We start from the raw sequence: 12774 nt of genomic DNA on the forward strand, positions 1-12774 counted from the left end.
ATAACCTCTAAGTTTTGAATAGTACTCTCTGCTATCCCATCTTTCTGAGGATTAAAGGCAGTACTTAAGTTCACCTTTGAACCCAAGCCTTTTTGGAATGACTTCCAAAACTATGCAATAAATTGTGCACCTCTGTCTAAAATTATGGAGATCGGAACCCCATGAAGTCTAACTACATCTTGAATATTCAACTTAGCATAATCTTCTGTTGAATGGGTAGTCTTTGCTGGCAAAAAGTGGGTTGATTTTGTCATTCTATCAACAATCACCCAAATCGAAATCATGTTGCCTACGAGAACCTTGGTAAACCTGTGATGAAGTAAATATTAATTATCTCCCACTTCCATTTCGGAAGTTCTATATTTAGAGCCAAACCACCGGGCCTCTAATGCTCTACTTTAACTTGTTGGCAATTCAGACACTTAGCAATAGATTCTGCAATGCCCTTCTTTAGACTACTCCACCAATAGACTTCTCTCAAGTCACGATACATCTTTATGGAACCCGGATGAATGGAATATATGGAGCTATGAGCTTCCTCCATGACCCTCTCTTGGAGTTCATCTACCCGTGGTACACACAATCTACCTTGATATCTCAATACACCACCTCCCCCTTGTTCAAAAGCCATTACTTTTTGCTTATGAACATTTGCCTTCAATTCAAGAAAAATAGGGTCTTGATCCTACTTTTCTTTCACTTCTAACACTAAAGATGATTCAACCCCATTCATCACCACTACTACTCCTTCTGTGGACTCCATTAGTCGAACTCCCAATCGTGCAAGTCTATGCACATCTTTTGCTAGCTCTTTCTCATCTTCCTCAAAATAGGCGGTACTACCCATAGACAACCTGCTCAAGGAAAAAACAACAACATTAGCCTTACCTGGGTGATAAAGAATACTCATGTCATAATACTTGAGTAATTCTAACCACCTCATTTGTCTGAGATTAAGCTATTTCTGAGTAAACACATATTGAAGGCTCATGTGATCGGTGAACACATACACATGAACACCATAAATATATTGGTGCCATATTTTCATAGGGAATACCACTGCCGCCAAATCTAGATCATGGGTTGGGTAGTTCCTTTCATGAACCTTCAACTGTCTAGAGGCATAAGCTATATGTCACGACCCAAGGGTATACCCCTATATGCGACACGACGTACAAGACTCCAAAAATTCTCATTCAAGCCTCATAGCCTTTCATTGCATTCGATAATAGAAATATTATGAAATTGAAAACTCAGTTAATTCCATACAATAGAAAATACTCATTTAGAAAACTTGTAGCAGTGGAAGTCTATTGTTTCACATGGCCATCTAAAAACAACATCCGAAACAAAAGTAGGGTCACGGCCATTTACAATTGCAAGTCTAACAATAGTCTTTTACATGAAAGAAAATAAAACATCAAGTATTTGTCCTTGATCTATAAGGGAATAAGACTTACTTTTGGAGAATCTCAAATCCAAGCCCTTGAACTAAAGAGAGAGCAACTCACTTGCCGGAACCTACACTTGTAGTAAACATCGAGAAAATATGGGTTAGCATAATTAAATACTAAGTATGATAGCCATGCAAAAACATGCTTAAAATGGACATTTTATTTGAAAGTCATAATATATGCCAATTTGAGAAAACTTCATGAACATATGAATAAGAGGCATAATATACACACATAACCAACATACAAGTCATTTCTTCCATTAGAGACCTAATCAACAATAAACCATTACCTTCATAATAACCTTCACCTCAAGTAACCCTCAAGATATACTTCGTGCAATGTATGAATAGCGCCCCATACCACAATCCACACTAAAGTACCACATTAAGATCACCAAAAGTACACTTACCATTCAACCTTTCCATCTTTACACATTACTCATACATAAGAGACATAAACATTTCATAAGTCATATCATCACACTAGACCATCACCTAAGGCAACCCTAAGTAATACTTGTGCAATTTTCAATTAGCATCCCATACTACTACTCACACTAAGTACTCCTTTGAAGTCACTATAGCCAAGGCACATTCATACTCAATAAATCATGACAATGAAGTAACTCATAATATAATCCAAGTACCATGCACCATCTCATTTAAGTATATAAGAGTCAACATTCTTCATTAGGTAGAGCACTTTCATACATTGGTCATCAAGACCTCCGAGAACTCACTATAGCCCTCTCAAAGTCTACTCATGCAATGAATGGATGGCATCCTATACTACCACCCACACTTCATAGAACCTCTCAAGTAACTAAAGTTCACATATCACATGATGGGAATAAGCGATTAACCAACATAGACCAAGTGAGCTAGACATGGAATCCAGTTTCATGAAGCCCCACACCATGAAGAGGTGGTCTACTTGCCTAATGTATGACCGGTAACATTAGCTTAGGTGGATCCACTAGTTAGGACCTATGTGGACACATAGTTAAGGGATAAGAAAGATGTTCATTGAAATCAGGCCTAACATAGGGAGAAATTCCATCTTACCATATCCTCTTGGTGCTTAGGCTACATTCCCATAGAGTAGTTTCATTTACATTACACTATTGTACTTGAGAGGGCCACGAACATTAGGCCTACGGACCCAAGATACATTACACATGAAACGGCCACGAACATTAGGTCTACCGCTTCAAGGTACATTACAAGGATAGCTCATTGACTTTCCTAGAAAGGGCCACCACCATTAGGTCTACCGCTTCAAGGTTCATCATTTCACCAAGAAAGGGCCATCATCATTGGGTCTACCGATCCAAGGTTTTAACATGACATTCATTCCTAGACTCACCATGAAGGGACACCAACATTAGGTCTACTAATCCAAGGTTTAGCCTAGAATACTTCATCATTCATTCATTCATGAAAGGGCTACCAACAATAGGTCTATTAATTCAAGACATTAAGACATTAAGTCAAGATACATTCATTATACAAGAAGAGGATGCTTGAGCCTACAAATTCAAGATATCACAATCACATTACTTCCATTTATACAAGAAAAGGATTCCTAAGCCAACCAATTCGAGATATACAATACATAGAAGAAAATCATTTACATTCCATCATCATCATTCATGAGTGTTAAGTGACAATATCCTTTCAATCATAACACTATTACATTCTAAACATGATCATCATACTATCATTGAATTCTCATGCATATAATTCACATCATAATTATACAATAGTCTTCATACATTGCCTTTCAAGGCCATGGATCACATTCACCCACACACCTTAAAGTACTACAATTAGGCATGAGTAATAGCATAATTTCAACAATATAAATCAATATAAACATGAACAATTCAACATACTTTCATGAATAATAAATTCCCAATCACAATTCACAACTTAAGAATTTGGGGGAAACCATGGGTTCAAGAAAAAATCATCTTAATTCATCATTAAATCCATAATTCATTCATAATTCCATGCAATAAAGCCTTTGAAAAATGTTTTGAGTCGAAGCCATGCTAAGATTGAAAACTAGGGTTTTTGGGGAAACATTGGAGATTTGAAATCAACTTTGAAATTGGCCCCTTGAAAGAAACTAAGTCAAGGATGAAGACTACCTTACCTTCTTTGGAGAACACCACAAAAATCCATTGAAAAAGTTGAAAACTTGACCTTGAGAGCTTGAATCCTTCACCTCTAATTGAGGTTTCTAGAGAGAACTTTTGGATAGGTTGGGAGGTTTCTGCTTTGTGATTTGAAATAATGAAGTATAAAATAGAGTTCAATACTTTAAAAACCCTTAAAATACAATATTAAACCAATAATAACCGTCCAATAGCTCAACAAACTAAAAGGGGAATTTACCACCACACCACTCAACTTGGCCAAAAATTGCAGCAAACCAGTGGTGACCTACGACCCCCAACCTACAGAAAGTAGGTGGGGTAATGCCCCATCCTACTGGTCCGTAGTTTGGGTCTGAGGTTCACCAAGGAGGGCCTTGACCTACGGAGGCCATCCACGGGGCGTGGATGGATCTACCGGGCGTAGGCCACAATATTTTGACATTTTTTCTCTTTTGGGGCAGCCTTGGGGTTAGGCTTTAGGGTCCCCCTCAAGGACCCTTGGTTGGTGTTTGAGGGGTCCTATCTTGACGTTTAACCCCTAAACCCCTCAACCATAGCTCGGGACAACACTATTCAACATGAAACCTCATAACAGACTTAAACCCAAACTCGTTAGGCTCTAGTTTCACCTATTCATTTTACAGGTCGTTCCATTATCCCCCACTTGGGAACATTTATCCTCGAATGACACTTTAAACATATGAAGGGATTAACGACTCAAGACTAGCCGCCTATCAAGCATGCAATATCATAAACGATGCACCAAACTAGGAGGAAACATCAACTCCATCTCAAACATACTCCATGCAATTCAAAAAATTAGGAACTACATCTACAAATTCATTATACATGAAAGCTTCAACATTTCTCATTTCATTGGAGGAATTACCTTCTATAACTCAAATCATGCTCATCATAACATCATTAGGCACATTATGCAATATTTTCATAAAAGAACATTTAGGAATGTTCAACAATTAACCTCATGAAGCGTATAGACAACTCATACTAAATGCAAACCAACATGAGGAGCATATATCATAAAAGAACATTTTTCTATTTTAAACATGAAATCAACAAGAACATGCATAACATAATGAGACCATGGAAACTCATAATAATGCATGACTCCAAAACATGAAACAAGCTACAAGGAACCCTTGGTCTCAAGCTTGAATAGGAATAGAAGAAAAGAGATAAGGATGTCGGAACTCTCAACAACCTTACTATTCAATATACCATCCCCCACTTAGGAGTAAACCTAACTAAGGCTAACATGAAAACAACAGAGGGACCTTAACAAGACATTTACAACTATAAGGAACCATCACATACCCGTGCCTTCATTCGGATAAGCTCTTTTTTCCTTGTTAGCTTGAAGCACATAGAAACGGTTTCTCTTTGGAGCATTGGGATCTAGGCCATCAAGAGAAGCTTGGTTGGCCTCCCTTTCTTTGGCCGTAAGAGTAGGGAAATCTTTCACTTGGTGATCATTCTTTCCATAACCATAGCACCCACTAGTACCAGCTAGGCACTTCCCATGATGCTTCTTCCCACAATTGTGACAAGTAGGTTTAGCAAATGGAGGTCCACTACCTCTCTCTTGGTTAAGCTTAGGGGTTCTTGAAGAATCTTGCTTTGGAGCTCTCTTCTTGAACCTAGGTTGACCTTGCTCATCGAACCTAGACCTCTTCAACTCCCTATTCGTCCTCTTAAGTTTGGATTCCTCAATAGATTGAGCATACACCATAATCCTAGAAATTTCCATGTTATCATGGAGCATTGTCGCACAACACTCTTGTTCAACTAGGTTGGACACACCGGTCACAAATCAACTCATCTTATCCTTTGGGTTAGACACCAAGGATGGATCATACCTAGAAAATTGGGTAAATTTAAAGGAATACTCCTCCATACTCATGCTACCTTTCCTAAGGTTGATAAACTCCTCCACATTACATTCCCTCTTCTCACGCGGAAAGTACCTACCAAGGGATGCTTTTTTAAATTCTTTCCATTCTATAGGACCCGCTCCTACCGGCCTATTGCTTTTCCATTGAGTAAACCAAACTTTGGCAGCATCCTTCAATTGGTAAGAGGCAAGTTCCATTTTTTCCCTAGAAGTCACCCCCATAGCATTGACTATCTTATAAACCTCATTCAACAACTCTTGAAGATCCTCTCCCACCTTACAGCCTAGGAACACCGGAGTATTCATCCTCACAAAGTATCTCAACCTAGAAGCCATACTACTCACATTGGGGTTCATATTAGCCTCAACACCCCTAGTAGCTTGAGTCGTCATATCTTGAGCTTGAGTAGTTACAGCTTGAGCCATCATCAAAAGAGCCGACCTAACTTCCTCACTGGTCATAGCCGAAGCTTCAACCGGAACTTGATTGCCATGAGGAGTTTGGTCACCTTGAGGATCTTGGGGAGGAACTTCCTTATTCACAATCTCCTCTTCCACTCTCCTTGCGGTAGTCCTTCTTGTATTCATATCCTACAAACAAAAGAGAAGGATTAGGAAAAGGACACTTATAGAGCTAAACTCTAAGGCACAACTTCAAGAATAATGAAACAAGTGTAACTTCCTAACGTCCTATAGCCTCTCAATCATAGATGTATCACGACTCACACCGATAAACAAGACTCTACTAGACGTGGCTAGTGAGACATCAACCTAAAAACCATTTCCAAAATCTTGTTCTTTGATACCATGTTTGTCATGACCCAAGGGTATACCTTAGATGCAACACAACGTACAAGACTCCAAAAAGTCTCATATAAGCCTCATTGCCTTTCATTGCATTCGATAATAGAAATAGTACGGAATTTAAAACTCATTTAATTCCATACAATCGAAAATACTCATTTAGAACACTTGAAACAGCGGATGTCTATTGTCTCACATGGACATCTAAAAATAATATCCAAAACAAAATTAGAGCCACGACCCTTTACAATCAAAAGTCTAACAATAATCTTTTACATGAAAGAAAATAAAACACCAAGTACTTGTCCTCGATCTATGAGGACATACCGCTTAGTCTTGGAGAATCTCAAATCCAAGCCCTTGAACTACAGAGAATGCAACTCACTTGCCGGAACTTACAATTGTAGTAAACATCGAGAAAATATGGGTTCGCACAATTAAGTACTGAGTATGATAGCCATGCAAAAACATGTTTAAAATGGACATTTTATTTGAAAGTCATAATATATGCCAATTTGAGAAAACTTCATGAACATAAGAATAAGAGGCATAATATACACACATAACCAACATACAAGTCACTTCTTCACATTAGAGACCTAATCAACATATAAGCCATTACCTTCACATTAAGCCTTCACCTCAAATAACCCTCAAGCAATACTTTGTGCAATGTATGAATAGCATCCCATACCACCATCCACACTAAAGCACCACATTAAGGTCACCAAAAGTAAACTTACCATTCAACCTTTCCATCTTTACACAATAGTCATACATAAGAGACATAAACATTTCATCAGTCATATCATCACATTAGGACCATCACCTAAGGCAACCCTAAGTCATACTTGTGCAATGTGCAAGTAGCATTCCATACTACTACTCACACTTAGTACTCCATTGAAGTCACCATAGACAAGGAACATTCATACTCAATAAATCATGACAATGAAGTAACTTATAATACAACCCATGTAGCATGCATTATCTTTAAGTATATCAGAGTCAACATTCTTCATTAAGGTCATTTAGAGCACTTTCATACATTGATCATGAAGACCTTAGAGAACTCACTATAGCTCACTAAAAGCCTACTTGTGCAATGCATGGATGGCGTCCCATATTACCACCCGCACTTCATAGAACCTCTCAAGTAACAAAAGTAAACATCTAAAAGAGATTAACTGACATAGACTATGTGAGCTTGAAATGGAATCCGGTGTCATGAAGTCCAACACCGTAAAGAGGTGGTGTAGTTTCCTAGTTTATGACCGGTAACATTAGCTTAGGTGGATCCACTAGTTAGGACCTATGTGGGAACATAGTTAAGGGATAAGAAAGATGTTCATTGAAGTCCAGCCTAAGGTAAGGAGAACTTCCATTTTACCATATCCTTTTTGTGCTTAGCCTACATTCTCATAGAGTAGTTTGATTTACGTTACATTATTGTACTTGAGAGGGCCACCAACATTAGGCCTACCGACCCAAGATACATTACACATGAAAGGGCCACAAACATTAGTCCCGATTCAAGGTACATTACAAGGATAGCTCATTTCCTTTTCGTAGAAAGGGCCAGCACTATTAGGTCTACCGTTTCAAGGTTCATCATTTCATACAAGAAAGGGCCACCACTATTAGGTCTACCCATCCAAGGTGTTAACATCACATTAGTTTCTAGAATCACCATGAAGGGACACCAACATTAGGTCTACCAATCCAAGGTTTATCCTAGAATACTCCATCATTCATTCATTCATGAAAGGGATACTAAGATTAGGTCTACCGATTCAAGACATTAAGACATTAATCAAGATACATTCATTGTACAAGAAGAGGATGCCTAAGCCTACAAATTCAAGATATCAGAATCACATTACTTCCATTTATACAAAAAAAGGATGCCTAAGCCTACCAATTCAAGATATACAATACATAGAAGAAAACCCTTCACATTCCATCATCATTATTCATAAGTGTTAATTGAGAATATGTTTTTAATCATAACACTATTACATTCTAAACATAAGCAGCATACTATCATTGAATTCTCATGCATATAATTCACATCATAATCGTGCAATAACCTTCATACCTTGCCTTTCAAGGCCATGGATCACATTCACTCACACACCTTAAAATACTACAATTAGACATAAGTAATAGCATAATTTCAACAATCTAAATCAATATACACATGAACAATTCAACATACTTTCTTGAACAATCAATTCACAATCACAATTCACAACTAAAGAATTTGGGGGAAAAGATGGGTTCAAGGAAGAAATCATCTTAATTCATCTTTAAGTCCAAAATCCATTCATAATTCAATGCAATAAAGCCTTTGAAAAATGTTTGGAATCGAACCCATGCTAAGAATGAAAACTAGTGTTTTTGGGAATACATTGGAGATTTGAAATCAGCTTTGAAATTGGCTCCTTGAAAAAACCTAAGCCAAGGATGAAGACTACCATACCTTCTATGGAATAACTCCAAGAAAATCCCTTGAAAAGGTTGAAAACTTGACGTTGAGAGCTTGAATCATTCACCTCCAATGGAGGTTTCTAGAGAAAGAACTTTTGGAGAGGTTGGGAGGTTTCTATTTTGTGATTTGAAATAATGAAGTCTAAAATAAAGTTTAATACTTTAAAAACCCTCAAAATACATTAATAAGCCGATAATAATCATCCAATAACTCAACTAACTAAAAGGGAATTTACCACCACACTCCCCAACTTGGCGGAACTTACAGCAAACTAGTGGTGACCTACGACCCCCAACCTACAGACCGTAGGTGGGGTGACTCCCCATCCTTCTGGTCCATGGTTTGTGTCTAAGGGTCACCAAGGAGGGCCTTAACCTACGGAGGCAATCCACGAGGCGTGGATGGACCTATGAGGCGTATGTCCCCATCCGTAGGTCACAATATTTTGACAAATTTTCTCTTTTGGGGCAGCCTTGGGGTTAGGCTTTAGGGTCCCCTCAAGGACCCTTGGTTGGTCTTCGAGCGGTCATACCTTGACGTTTAACCACTAAACCCCTCAACCACAACTCAGGACAACACTATTCCACATGAAGCCTCATAACAACCTCAGAACCAAACTCGTTAGGCTCTAGTTTCTCCTATTCATTTTACTTGTCGTTATACTATAAGTTTTCCATTCTGCATTAACACACAACCCAAACCAACTCTAGATGCATCATAATAAACAACAAAGGCTTACATACCTTCTGGTAAGGTTAAATCTAAGATAGTAGTCAACCTCTTTTTCAATTCCTGAAAGCTCTTCTCACGAGCTTCACACCATTGAAATATCACTGTTTTCTGAGTTAAATTTGTCAAAGGTGATGAAATATATGAGAACCCCTCTACGAACGTCCTATAATAGCCAGCGAAACCAAAGAAACTCCTAATATTAGTTGGAGTTATGGGTCTAGGACAATTCTGCGCTGCCTTTTTTTTTAGTATCAACTTTAATTCCCTCTCTAGACATAATGTTGCCTAAGAATGCCACAGACCCAAGCTAAAACTCACATTTTGAGAACTTAGCATACAACTCTATATCATTTAGAGTTCGGAGATAATCGTTTCATGAAGTCTATTTCTCTCTCATGAGGGACTCCATGAATATTATCTGGAAAGACTTCTGGAAACTTTTTTACCACTGAAACTGACTAAATAGGAGGTATCTCAACACTAGAGTTATAAACTCGGACTAAGTGATAGACGCACCCCTTGGAAACTAACTTTCTTGCCTTAACATACGAATAAAATGACCCTTAGGCACTGCTGAACTAGTTTTCTACTCTAAGACTGGCTCATTTAGAAAATCAAACTTGGTAACTAAAGTTCTACAATCAACTGAGGAATAACAAGCATGAAGCCAGTCCATACAAAGAATGACATCAAAATCTATCATGTCTAACTCAACTAAATCAGCCATCATACTCTTGTGATTGATGAAAATGGGACAATCACGATAGACTCTCTCTTCTAAGATAGACTCACTAACAGGTGTAGAAACACTGAAGCGCTCACTAAGTTGCTAAGGAAGAACATTAAAATTCATCGCAACATACAGATTTACAAAGGATAAACTCACTCCTGGATCTAGCAAACAATAAACATTAATGTTAAATACTTGGATCATACCACTGACAACATTTGGCTAGTCCTCTTGCTCTTGGCGACTAGTGATACCATATAGGCGGTTTGATCCTCTGGCAGTACCTGAAATAGTACCTCTAGGTGGAGCCATGTCTGGTGGGGCAACTGAAGAAGACTGGGCTCTATTTCCACCACTACCATTACCCTGATTGTTCTTTAGACACTCTCGCATGAAATGACCATTTTGGTCACACTTGAAGCAACTAGAGCAATCATGACATGTCCCTGAGTGGTTCCTACCACACTTAGCACATGCAGGAGGCTTACTACCCCTTGTGCCATACTACCCTAAGAATAGGCAGGTTTGGCTCTGAAATTTTGACTATTTTACTCACTTCTGTTCTTTGGTACCGGTATACTAGCAGATGATGGAGTAGACGCCTTATGTTTCTATTGGAAGGATGACCGGTTGGCATTATTCTTCTGTTGCCCGGACTCATTCCCTATCTTAGCTCTATTATTCTTAAATTGTTCTCTATCCCTCAGCTTGTCCTCCTTAAGCTGTTGCACATGGATCATTAGACTTGCTATGTCCATATTCCCTATCAGCATAGCTCCCTTGCCTTCCTTACTTAAAAGACGAGACAACCCAAAAACAAATAAACTCATTCTGCTCCTCATGTCGGAAACCATCTCCGGAGCATACCGAGAAAGTTGTGTGAACCTCACACTAAATTCATAAACTCTCAAAGAATCCTGCTTAAGTGTGAGGAACTCTCGTATCTTAGCCTCTCTCAGTTCTCGGGGGAAGAAACGCCCCAAGAAGGCCTTCTCAAAACAAGCCCAACTCACAGGTGGTGCCTTCTCAACTCGGTTCTTCTTCCATTGGTCGAACTATATCCTAGCGACATTGTCCATTTTGTATGCAGCTAGTTCCACCCTCTTAGTAACAGCAACATGCATGATTTTGAAAACTTTCTGAAGCTCTTCAACAAAATACTCTGGATCCTCAGTAACACTAAAACCTGTGAAGTTTGGAGGATTTATCCTTAAGAACTAGTGGATCATCAAAGTATCAGCCAGTTCCTACCAATTCCCTCTAGGTTGCCCGAGTTGGTTGGTCACAACTTGACTCAACATCCGGATAGCCTCACGGAACTCATCATTGGTGACCTCTCCATGGTGTTGCATTTCTGTTGCATTGGGAACCGCTTGTTCATGTGGTTCAACATTCCTTCTAGCTAGGCAACCTATGACAACTCTTCGTGGAGCCGTGATCTGAAAGACACGCATAAGCACGAGTTAGAAGAAACTTTTTAGAGATCAAACTCTAATGCATGAAATGAGTATGAAAGAAGTGAGATATGTTCCTAAGTGTTCCAGCCTCCAAACTATAGATGTGACATGTTTCACACCGATAACTAGGACTCTACAGACACGGCTTCATAGACTCCCTTGGACACTTGAATTCTGTGCTCTGATACCAAGTTTGTCATTCCCCGAGCCTACACCCTGGGCAGGACTGGCACTCGAGAACTATTATTGTACCCAAGAGAACCCTTGGCCTGGCTGACTTACTCAGCGGAAGACTTAACTTATCAAAGATAACTCAAATAAGACTTAGAATGCTATAAAGAAAATGTTCAACTATCTAATAAGGAAAACTCAAGTCTCAACATAAGATAATGAAAATGAAAAGACTACAGAAGTAAACATCCGACTATCTATGAAGCCTCTCAACAACTGAGATGGATGTCCGGACAAGACCCACCATCTTAATGAACTATAACTACAAAAAAACAATAAAAGGGGTCCTCAAGAAGCAAGGAGGCTCACCAACAAACATTGGAGCCTAACTAGAACCAACGATACGCTGGATACTGATCCTAGTTACCTATATCTGCATCATTAAAAGATGTAGGCCAAAATGGCACCAGTACATTTAATGTACAAGTATGCGAGGGGAACTCTAAAACAAGACATAAGCTTGAAAGGAACTAAAAGAACTTGCCTGACTCAACTTAACTTAATTGAATTAAATATAAAGTAATAAAGTAAATGTAGTATAAATAAAAACTTTTAAAACATGGATGTCAACTCTGTTTATTTAAAAATATAATATAACTTTGTGTGTATGCAAATATATGATATAAACTCCGAACTATATATAAAAATACAAATAAACTGTGTATATAAGAATACAAATACTTATGTGGGAGTTTCTCTAAGCGACAACCATCACGTAAGATCTATTGTGATGATACAATGTTTTTCATGACGCTGTCACGGCCGTCCTATACCTTGCCGAGGGTATAAAACCAAACTA

Source organism: Solanum stenotomum, chromosome 5, assembly GCF_019186545.1.
Source record: "Solanum stenotomum isolate F172 chromosome 5, ASM1918654v1, whole genome shotgun sequence".
In the NCBI taxonomy this organism is placed as follows: domain Eukaryota; kingdom Viridiplantae; phylum Streptophyta; class Magnoliopsida; order Solanales; family Solanaceae; genus Solanum; species Solanum stenotomum.